The sequence below is a fragment of the Giraffa tippelskirchi genome, chromosome 12 (assembly GCF_054371585.1).
Source record: "Giraffa tippelskirchi isolate mGirTip1 chromosome 12, T2T-mGirTip1v1.2.pri, whole genome shotgun sequence".
NCBI classification, from domain to species: Eukaryota; Metazoa; Chordata; class Mammalia; order Artiodactyla; family Giraffidae; genus Giraffa; species Giraffa tippelskirchi.
In genome coordinates this window covers 18,823,219-18,835,340 of record NC_137286.1, presented here as the reverse complement: position 1 = coordinate 18,835,340, position 12,122 = coordinate 18,823,219, and positions in this window count along the sequence as shown.

The following is a 12,122-nucleotide window of genomic DNA, read 5'->3' as shown; positions in this document are numbered from 1 at the left end:
CTTCTAATGGGCGAATGGAGAATGGCCACACGCTGCATCCACATCTGGACCTTTTGGGGATGCCAAATTTGCAGTGTCCTGCGTTCTGCCCCCTATGTTAACACTTTGCGCTCTTGCATGTACCACTTGGGATCATGATACTGCTAGGAGCACAGAGCAACAGAAAGACAGCTCTGACAGAGCATATATGTGGAGCTGATGGGAAATATGTACAATATGATGTTGCATTTTAGAATTTAATAAGCCAGATAAGGACAGGAAAGCAAGGCCTCCCATATCTGATACCATGCATTTCAAGAGAATTGGCAAAAATTAAGAAAATCCATCTTAAATAATCTTACTAAAGATTAATGTTGAGATGTCTGATTTCATTTCCTTTTTCTTTTAATTTTAATCTCACGGAAGAGAGTGAGGGAAAGGAGGCTAACTTTCTGAATATTATTGTCTGATGTGTGAATTGTGATATTTTTAGGCCAGAAAGATTATTGATGTTTGGCAGAGTGAATTTCCATGGAGCCAGCAAGCAATATATAAGACAACCGATGATTTAGAATCAGCATTTATGCCATGTAGGCTACAATTTTGGCAATCGATAAATAGTAGCTCTTATGAAAAATGCTGATGCTCTCACAACCCAGCCACTTGTTTGAGTAGCTCTGTGCTTTGTTTAGAACAATAAGAGGTTATAAAGGTATGCAAGAGGTGTCTTTGTAATGATAATAAATGGCAAGTTAATCTTTCCTGAAAAAGTTTTATCAATTGTAAATATTGGGTTAACTCAGTGCTGTGTAGCTTTTGTAGCAAATGATTTGAAATAATTGTTTTTTAACGTGATTTTTGACAATACCAGTATTCTTAGGATGCTAGTCATAAAAGTTTAGAAGGACAGAATGTATTAGAATGTGTTATCTAGTTCCTACTGTTTAAGAAAGTTTAGAATCTGGCACACCTGCAAGCTGTTACTTGGCCTGTACACAAAACAATCAATTGATATTTTAGAAAGATTTACAACTTAATAGGCAGAATGTTTTTTCATTCAAAAAATATTACTTAAGCATCTTTTTTACTACATCTTGGGAGAAATAAAATTAAATTCAAATTTATAATTGGTTCTGCCATCCCTCAAAAAGTATCCAATCTAGTTGTGAGACGAAACCTATTTACATGAATTAAATGGCAATGAAAAATGCATGAATACATGAGAAATACAGTTACTTTATATGCTATTAATATTTTTTCAGAGTAGCTTTTTCCTTATCTTCTCATACCTTCTTGACTGAAACAATGATGACCTCTCTCTGTTCCCACCCTTTGAATAACTTTTTGATATTTCTTAACAAAGAAAAGAAGGCTTTTGTTCTGCTCAGTGTTAATGACGGGACTGCTGTACTTCTTTGGTCCAATTAACTGCATATAGAAGGAAAAGAGCTTAGAGTGCTGTTATAATAAGACACCTAATATAAATCTCTCCGGTTTAACATCACTAATGAATATATTTTTGTTTTCTCTTTCTAACATTGTCTCTTAATCCTTTTTTCACATGTATGCTTTTCCTTGTTTAGAGCTAAGTCCATGTTTCATATAAAGGAAATGTTTGTTGGGAAGCTAAAAGAGCAGTAGGTAAAACTTACAGTGGGTTTTAGGTTTGATATCAGTGAGAGATTTCATTAAAGCTAATGGGCCAGAATTAAATAGTCATTCAGTCTATATTAAAACTGTATAAGATCTGAATCTTTCTAACATTTATTTACCATATTCTAGAGTCAAAAGTAAGCATTTTTGAGAGGTATAACTGTGTTCTGCTGGTATAATAGTCCATTCTGTTAATCATAGACTTCCAGCTGCTTCTTAATGAGATACAACCATAATTCAGAGAAAAATAGACTAAGAAACCAAGACTATTAGTGGCAAACGATGTAATAAGAGTTAGAGAGAAACGAATATGAGCCACAAAAGGATTTTTTACCAGGCTCCACTGTAGTATGCTGTGATTGTGGGCAGACACAAATTGAGATTCAACATTACATTCAAAAATTACCAACTGTTAAATTGGCAACTTTATGATGGAAAAAAGAGAGACTTAAAAAAAGGTCTTTCAACTCTGAATAAAAGTATTTCTTAGATTGATTTTTGTGGCTTTTTAACTTTTTCTGGATAAATAAAAAGATTTTTCATGCAAGTTCTTTAAATTGTAATTACCGTCAAGCACGCTTAAACCCAATAGACTAATTTAGAAATTGTGTAATTCTTCAAATGTTATTGACTATTTTTATCTAATATTATCTAGATATTTTAGTATGTAATCACAAACAGGTTAGACTTATCACTAGGCAATGCCAGCTATGTTTTAGATGTGTACATAAATAGACAAGCAAACAGAACTCTAGTAGGACAGGTAGAAAGGTGTCTACTCTCCTAAAAGATGCTGGAATAATCTGTCTCTCATCTTGTAGAAGAAAGTATTTTCATGATAAGTACTCAAGTTATTTAGTGCTTAATTGAAGGACTTGGAAGAACTCACTGAGCATAAGTATTTGGTGCTCAATTAATAGGTTGAACAGGTTCTGTGAGATACAGACGGTCAGTCACGGGGAAATTTCTGCCTTTCATGATGATGTTTAATGGAATTTTGATTAGAAACAATTTTACTCGAAATGAGAAGCTAAACACACAGCAGATGAAATCACACAGTACACATTTATTGGCAAGGGGGTTTCAAAGGTATAGAATAAAAGCACCTAGATATTCGTTTGTTTTGCTTGTGCCCTCCAAGACTCTTTTTCCCAGGCCTGTGTAAGTTCTGGTGGCTCTATGGTGGGGTTAATGGCGACCTCCTCTAAGAGGGCTTATGCCATACCCACGTCTGCTGCACCCAGAGCCCCTGCCCCTGCAAAAGTCCACTACTGACCTGTTCCTCCTCAGGAGACACTCACCATTCTGACTCAGTCTCTGAGTCCTGGTGTGCACAAGGTATGTCTGAGCCCTCTGAACATCTCTGGAGGGTATGAGGTGAAAGGTTGTTTGCTGAATCACGAAAAGACGCTGGGATTCTTGGCCTCCGGAGGAGAAGAATTCAATCCGGGGCCAGAGACAAGGCTTGATCGCTCAGAACTTTTGTGTAATAAAGTTTTATTAAAGTATAAAGGAGACAGAGAAAGCTTCTGACATAGGCATCAGAAGGGGGCAGAAAGAGTACCCCCTTGCTAGTGTTAGCAGTGGAATTATATACTCTAAGATAACAGTATTAGCCAGAAGGTTTAATCCAGAGACTGTCCTCGGGCAAATACATTATTGTTATACAATCCTTGTAAAGACAGACCTACTCCCATAATTTACAATTTTAAGATAACAGAATTAGCCAGAAAGTTTAATCCAGAGGCTGTCTTCAGGCAGGATACAAAATCTTAAGGAATGTAGAGAGAAAAGAAAAAAAAAAAATTCTCCTTTCTTCCTCCTTGAGAATTCCAGACCCCTCTCTCCTTGGGGACCCGTAGACTTCTTATCAACTTGCCTAGGAAAGGACTCTCTCATAGGTGTTATTTTAAACATGATTTTGCCCCTCCTATCACCTTGCTGTGGCTTCTCTGCCCTTGGATGCAGGGTATCTCCTCACAGTGGATCCAGCGCCACGCAGCCACCGCTCCAGTGCCGTGCAGCTGCCGCTCTAGCGCCTACAGTCTTGCTGGGGCTCTTGGACCCAGAGAAAGGAGCAGTGATCCCACAAGAGACTGACCCAGACTTTCCTGTGAGGGTCCAGGAGTCTCCGGGGGTGTGTGGGTCGGCGGTGGCCTGCTGCAGGATTAAGGGCACTGAGTGTAGCAGTGCATGCGTGGGACCTGTTGAAGAAGGTCACCATTATCTTCATTACCTCCACCATAGTTTGGTCTCAGGTCAAATAACAGGGAACACAGCCCCACCCATCAACAGAAAATTGGATCAAAGATTTACTGAGCAAGGCCACCCATCAGAACAAGACCCTGTTTCCCCCTCCTTCAGTCTCTCCCATCAGGAAGCTTACATAAGCCTCTTACCCTTCTCCATCAGAGGAAAGACAGACTGAAAACCACAACCACAGAAAACAAACCAATTTGATCACGAATCTTGTTTAACTCAGTGAAACTATGAGTCATATTGTGTAGGGCCACCCAAGATGGACAGGTCATGGTGGAGAGTTCTGACAAAACGTGGTCCACTGGAGAAGGGAATGGCAAACCACTTCAGTATTCTTGCCTTGAGAACCCCATGAACAGTATGAAAAGGCAAAAAGATAGGACACTGAAAGATGAATTCCCCAGGTCGGTAGGTGCCCAATATGCTACTGGAGATCAGTGGAGAAATAACTCCAGAAAGAACGAAGGGATGGAGCCAAAGCAAAAACAATACCCAGTTGTGGATGTGACTGGTGATGGAAGTAAAGTCCAATGCCATAAAGAGCAATATTGCATAGGGACCTGGAATGTTAGGTCCATGAATCAAGGCAAATTGGAAGTGGTCAAACAGGAGATGGCAAGAGTGAACATCGACATTCTAGGAATCGGCGAACTAAAATGGACTGGAATGGGTGAATTTAACTCAGATGACCATTATATCTACTGCTGTGGGTAAAAATGCCTTAGAAGAAATGGAGTAGCCATCATAGTGAACAAGAGAGTCCAAAATGCAGTACTTGGATGCAATCTCAAAAATGACAGAATGATCTCTGTTTGTTTCCAAGGCAAACCATTCAATATCACGGTAATCCAAGTCTATGCCCCGACCAGTTATGCTGAAGAAGCTGAAGTTGAACAGTTCTATGAAGACCTACAAGACCTTCTAGAACTAACACCCAAAAAAGATTTTCTTTTCATTATAGGGGAATGGAATGCAAAAATAGGAAGTCAAGAAATACCTGGAGTAATGGGAAAATTTGGCCTTAGAACAGAATGAAGCAGGGCAAAGGCTAACAGTTTTGCCAAGAGAATGCACTGGTCATAGCAAACAGCCTCTTGCAACAACACAAGAGATGACTCTACACATGGACATCACCAGATGCTCAATACTGAAATCAGATTGATTATATTCTTTACAGCCAAAGATGGAGAAGCTCTATACAGTCTGCAAAAACAATACTGGAAGCTGACTGTGGCTCAGATCATGAACTCCCTATTGCCAAAATCAGACTTAAATTGAAGAAAGTAGGAAAAACCACTAGACCATTCAGGTATGACATTAATCAAATCTCTTATGATTATACAGTAGAAGTGACAAATAGATTCAAGGGATCTGATAGACAGAGTACCTGAAGAACTATGGACAGAGGTTAGTGACATTGTACAGGAGGCAGTGATCAAGACCATCCCCAAGAAAAAGTAATGCAAAAAGGCAAAATGGTTGTCTGAAGAAGCCTTACAAATAGCTGTGAAAAGAAGAGAAGTGAAAGGCAAAGGAGAAAAGGAAAGATATACCCATCTGAATGCAGAGTTCCAAAGAAGTGCAAGGAGAGATAAGAAAGCCTTCCTTACTGATCAATGCAAAGAAATAGAGGAAAACAATAGAATGGGAGAGACTAGAGATATCTTCAAGAAAATTAGAGATACCCAGGGAACATTTCATGCAAAAATGGGCACAATAAAGGACAGAAATGAGGTGGCCGTAACAGAAGTAGAATATTAAGAAGAGGTGGCAAGAATACACAGAAGAATTGTACAAAAAAGTTCTTCATGACCCAGACAATCACGATGGTATGATCACTCACCTAGAGCCAGACATCCTGAAATGTGAAGTCAAGTGGGCCTTAGGAAGCATCTCTATGAACAAAGCTAGTGGAGGTGATGGAATTCCAGTTGAGCTATTTCAAATCCTGAAAGATGATGCTGTGAAAGTGCTGCACTCAATATGCCCGCAAATATGGAAAACTCAGCAGTGGCCACAGGACTGGAGAAGGTCAGTTTTCATTCCAATCCCAAAGAAAGGCAATGCCAAAGAATGCTCAAACTACTGCACAATTGCACTCATCTCACAAGTTAGGAAAGTAATGCTCCAAATTCCTCAAGCCAGTCTTCTACAGTACATGAACTATGAACTTCCAGATGTTCAAACTGGTTTTAGAAAAGGCAGAGGAACCAGAGATCAAATTGCCAACAGCTGTTGGATGATTGAAAAAGTGAGAGAGTTCCAGAAAAACATCTACTTCTGCTTTATTGACTATGCCAAAATCTTTGACTGTGTGGATCAAAACAAACTGTGTAAAATTCTTAAAGAGATAGGAATACAGACCACCTGACCTGCCTTCTGAGAAACCTGTATGCAGGTCAGGAAGCAACAGTTAGAACTGGACATGGAACAACAGACTGGTTCCAAATAGGAAAAGGAGTCCGTCAAGGCTGTATATTGTCACCCTGCTTATTTAACTTATATGCAGTGTACATCATGAAAAATGCTGCACTGGATGAAGCACAAGCTGGAATCAAGATTGCTGGTAGAAATATCAATAACCTTATATATGCAGATGACACCACCCTTATGGCAGAAAGTGAAGAAGAACTAAAGAGTCTCTTGATGAAAGTGAAAGAGCAGAGTGAAACAGTTGTCTTAAAACTTAACATTCAGGAAATCATGGCAAATAGATTGGGAAACAGTGGAAACAGTGGCAGACTATTTTGGGGGGCTCCAAAATCACTGCAGATGGTGACTGCAACCATGAAATTAAAAGATGCTTGCTTCTTGAAAGAAAAGTTATGACCAACCTAGACAGCATATTAAAAAGCAGAGACATTACCTTGCCAACAAAGGTCCATTTAGTCAGAGCTATGGTTTTTCCAGTAGTCACGTATGGATGTGAGAGTTGTATTATAAAGAAAGCTGTTCACCGAAGAATTGATGCTTTTGAACTGTGGTGGTGAAGAAGACTCATGAGAGTCCCTTGGACTGCAAGGAGGTCCAACGAGTCCATCCTCAAGGAAATCAGTTCTGAATATTCTTTGGAAGGACTGATGCAGAAGCTGAAACTGCAATACTTTGGCCACCTGATGCGAAGAATTGACTTTGGCAAAGACCCCGATGCTGGGAAAGATTGAAGGCAGGAGGAGAAGCGGAAGACAGAGGATGAGATGGTTGGATGGCAACCCTGACTCAATGGGCATGAGTTTGGTTTGGCTCCGGGAGTCGGTGATGTACAGGGAAGCCTGGCATGCTGCACTCCATGGGTTCTCAGAGTCCGACCCGACTGAGCGACTGAACTCAACTCAACTCAGATATTCATTGGTTTTCTCTGGAAGCTATACATTTGCTGTGCAAAAATATGAATGAGTCAACAATTGGAGGCAATCTAAACTACCAAAGTAAGAAAATGTTGTCACACATTTAATAAATGCATCTAGTTGAAAGCGATTTGCATTGATTTTTCATATATAAGATCTAAGGTCTCTCATTTTTAAAATAAATTTTTATTGGAGTATAGTTACAATGTCGTGTTTCTACTGTACATCAAGGTAAATCAGCTATACATATACATATATTCCCTTTTTTAACATAATTTTCCTTCCCATTTAGTTCACCACAGAACACTGAGTTCCCTGAGCTATAAAGTAGGTTCTCCTATTTAAAAGCAGCAACTTAAACTGATGGAAGTAAAAATGCTCTGTGTCTCACACCATTTCCATATATCCTCATGCATTAATTAGCATTCTTTTTAAGCTTTGGTGAGTCCTTTAATTTTTCTGTACTCCATTTTTCTTGTACAAACGAGAGACCACTCTGACACACAAAACGTGTGATTGTTTTCCCTTCAAGATCTCTAGGAGAGAAATTTTATAATCACTGTCGATAAAAATTTCAATAAAAATTTCATTGTTTTAATCACCCTTATGCAAGGTATATATATTTTCATCTTTGCATCTAGTATTTTAAAAATCTGTGTAATAGGTTAAACAGTTTTCCTTTAACTCCGAGCTTTAAGGGTTTAGGAAGTAGCAGCAGAATACCCTTGAAATTACTCTTCAAGTTCCAGCAGACAGTTCTGCTTTCCTTCCGGTGAAATGCTTCTGCCATGCTGACATTTATATGAAGTAGTTCTCTGTTGTTTCAGTAGGTGCTAAATAATTCATTCAAGTGGTGCCTCTGGTTCTGAAAAAAATGTTTCTTTAATACAACCCCTGCTTTTCTTCAGGAGTGGTTACCATATTTGAAACAAGTCAAAAAGGGGTATAATGAACAAAAGCTGAGGAGGTATTTGTCCTTCACTTTCTCATTCTGTAACCTCACTTAGAGATGTTTTTCTCATTAATGAGGGAACTCACCTCAATTGCTATACATGTTACTTGGAACTTTTGTAAATTAGTCAGTTTACTTTAATATTGACATAGACTTCCTTAGGTCTAAGTACTGCTTCTGACTCTGACACTTGGTGACCTTGAATAAATCTTTTCATATTTAGTGGCCTGTGTTTTCATAGCTTTAGTAAAGTGTTAACTGTGAAGCTGTATGTGTATGTGTCCTTGAGAGTGGTCTTGCATGTAAAAATTACTAACTAGAAATTAATTTTGGCTTAAGAAATTCATGTTCAGTTACTAAAGTTCTAAACAAAGAACTAATTCTTAAACTTAGTTTGGACAAAAGTTTTTATTAAAAATTTTTTAAAATTGAAGTATACTTGATTTATAATGTGTTAGTTTCAGGTGTACAGCAAAGCTATTTAGTTATACATAGATACATATTTATACTTTTTCAGATTCTTTTCCATTATAGGCTATTATAAGATATTAAATATAGTTCCCTGTGTGGTACAGTAGGTCCTTGTTGTTTATCTATTTTATATATAGTAGTATGTATCTGTTAGTCCCAAACTCCTAAAGCATCCTTATCCTTCCCTCTCTTCTCTTTCTCCTTTTGAAACCATAAGCTTGTGTCTCTGATAGGAATACATGTTATTTCAACCAATGTTGGGAGTACCTTCAATATAATTTTGTGGGGACCTTCCTACTTTCTGGAGATAATGCAGATTCAAGGACAAAGACTGGATTCTTATTAAAATTACTCTAAATTTCTAGATGCAAGTTGTCACATATTTGCATTCAAGTAGCATATTAATTACATAATTCTTCTGTCTACCCATAGGTTCATATATATTGCTGCTCCCATGATTTGAGGGTTTTTTCCATATCTTAAAATATATGAATGTATTTTCCAGAAAACTTATAGACATTTGCCCTTGTTGAAATCTTTATTACTGTTTCTTGAATCATACTGATTTATAGGTTTTATAATAATAAATGATTAAATTTTAGATATCTTTAATTGTTCCAAATAATTATTTCATTATAACTTTGAAAGTCATCCAAATGACATAAAAGAAAATAATTGAGCAATGTTTTCAACATTAATACTCAACTCACTTAAAAATTGATTGTGCTTGTACTATGCAAAAGACTGTTTCCAGGAATTTGGAGAAATAAATAGTTCATCATGAACTGGCCTTTTAGAGAGCTAAAATTAAAGAGGAAATAAACATTTTAAAGTAGAATTCAAGTACAATGAAATACCAAGTATTTCCATAGATATAAAAATACTAATGGAGTGTTTTGAAAGGACCATTTTATATTATTGACTAGGAAAAACTAGACTGGCATCTTAGAGAAAGAAATTTATGGTTGAGTTCTGAAGAACTGACAGATAAGAGGGAGAGAGGTGGATGTTATGAAAAACTTTAAAGTAGAAGATATTTAACAAAGCCCAAAATTTTGAAGATCACTAGAGGTATTATGGAAATAACTGTATAGAGAAGAAGGGATGAGAGCGAAGTAATATTAATGAAGCATGTATATCCTTCCGCTGAAAATAACTTTAAATGCCAGAAGAGAGTCAGAACTTCGTTCTATATTCATAAGGAACATAACTCTAATAATCATGCACTGGGTAGATTTGAGAGTATTATGTAATAAGAAACTAAGAGCTTAGAAAAGAAGACAGTGGTGAAAAGTATACAATAAGGGAGCTAGTCATATAGAACTTGCATCTGACCGGTGATTTTGCAAGGTGTTAACTGGTGAAAGAAAAGAGAGATCTGATTATTAAGATTCAAAAAAGTATGAACATGTACATCAACTTGTGCATGCTCATTGACTCAATTGTGCCCCACTCTTCGTGATCTCATAGACTTCAACCTGCCAGGGTCCTCTGCCCATGGGATTCTCCAGGCAAGAATAGTGGAGTGGGCTGCCATTCCCTTCTCCAGGGGATCTTCCCGACCCAGGAATCAAACTCAGGTCTCCTGAATTGCAGGCAGATTCTTGACCGACTGAGCTACAAGCGAAGCCCTCTTGAGAAGATTAGGTCATTGGAATGCAGAACATACTTTAGAAAAATCTTTGACTTATGGCTTAAAATTTTTCTCATGAATGCAAGAACTTTTAATTATTTTATCTCTACCATGATAATAGATGGAATAGTGGAATTTGTATACTACTGGGAACTAAGAAAGTAAAAATCAGCTTTACTATTGAGCTGGAGTAATACATATAGATGAAGCCAGCTGCAAAGTTAGTATGAGACAATTTCCCCCCAAAACATGCTACAGATATTGTGTCATAGCCACTTCTTTAATGGCTATTACTCTTATTCACTGAGAATTACAGTCCTCCAAAATCTTAAGCTGCTAGAAACTTTGCTGTTTGAAATGATATCAATATGAGAAACACATTTCATTCTTGCCAGGAGTCTCTAAGTCATTTTGATGTTGAGAAACAGCTTTGACGTACAACCCCAACACATAGCTTCTTCAGATAGGGAGTTTCTGGATACAATATGCCACATTTACGTTGACTTCATATTTCATAAGAAATAAGGCCAAGGATCCACTTTCTTTGATAATTTTCATATTTCAGGTTATTTTTCCATTCATCTAAGTTGTTGAATTGTTGGAATTGTACGTAACATTCTCATGCTATCCTTTTTATGTCAGTAGGATTTATATTGAGGTTTTATCTTTCTAATTTATTGATTTCTATGCTTATCTTTACTATTTTCTTCTAACTTGGGTTTAATTTGCTCTTTACTTATTAGTTTCTTAAGGTGGACTTGTAGATCTTTGACTTGTGAGCATTATTCATTTTTTAATATAAACATTGAATGTTACAAATTTAACTCTGAAGATTGCTTTGGCTTCATTCCAAAAATTTTGCATTTTTATACTTATGTTTTTGTGTTTGTATTTTTATACATTTTGTGACTTCAATTCTTTTATATAATTTTATGTTATGGCTCAAAATATGGTCAATACTGCTGCCTGTTCATGTGTACTTTAAAAGGAAGTTTACTGTGTTTTGCTTGGTAAATATGCTTTACTGGTGTGTTCTGTAAATATCAGTAAGAATAAGTTGGTTAACATAGTGTTGTTTAGTTAATCCATATCCTGATTTTCTGTCTACTACTATCAGTTATAGAGAGACATGTTGAAATCTTCAACTGTAAGTTTTTATTCGTTGCAGTCTATCCATTTTTGCTTCATGTATTTTGAAGCTCTGATATTGACTGCATACATATTTAATATTTCCATGTCTTCTTAATGAATTCACTCAGTAATCATTAATTTCCTTCATTATCCTTGTTAATATTCTTTGTTTTCAGATCTATTTTATTCAATAATAAAAATAATCATTTCAACTTCCTTTTATTTAGTGTTAGTCTGGTACGTCTTTTTCCATCCATTCTTCTTTCATTCACTTTATAATTAAAATTAGTTACTTATATAATGCAAGAGTTGAGTTTTGCTTTTGGTCAAGTCTAACAATTGTGGTAATGTTTTTGGAGCATTGGATCATTTATATTTAATGTAATTATTGATATGATTGGGTTTCCTGCTGTTTTGATTTTAATATTTCATGTTACATTTTATATCTATTATTTAATAACTTTGTTTTTAGAGTTCTAAAGTTTGCACTACTATTTTTTAACTTATAACAGTCTACTTTGAGATAATATAACACAACTTTGTATAAGGACATTACAACAATATCCTGTTCCTCTCCTCATACTTGTGCTTTTGCTGTCATATATATATATTTTTTACATCTGTTACAAACTACACAATTCACTGTTTTTATTTTTGTTTCAAGATGTCAGTTATCTTTTAAATAATTTAAACATCA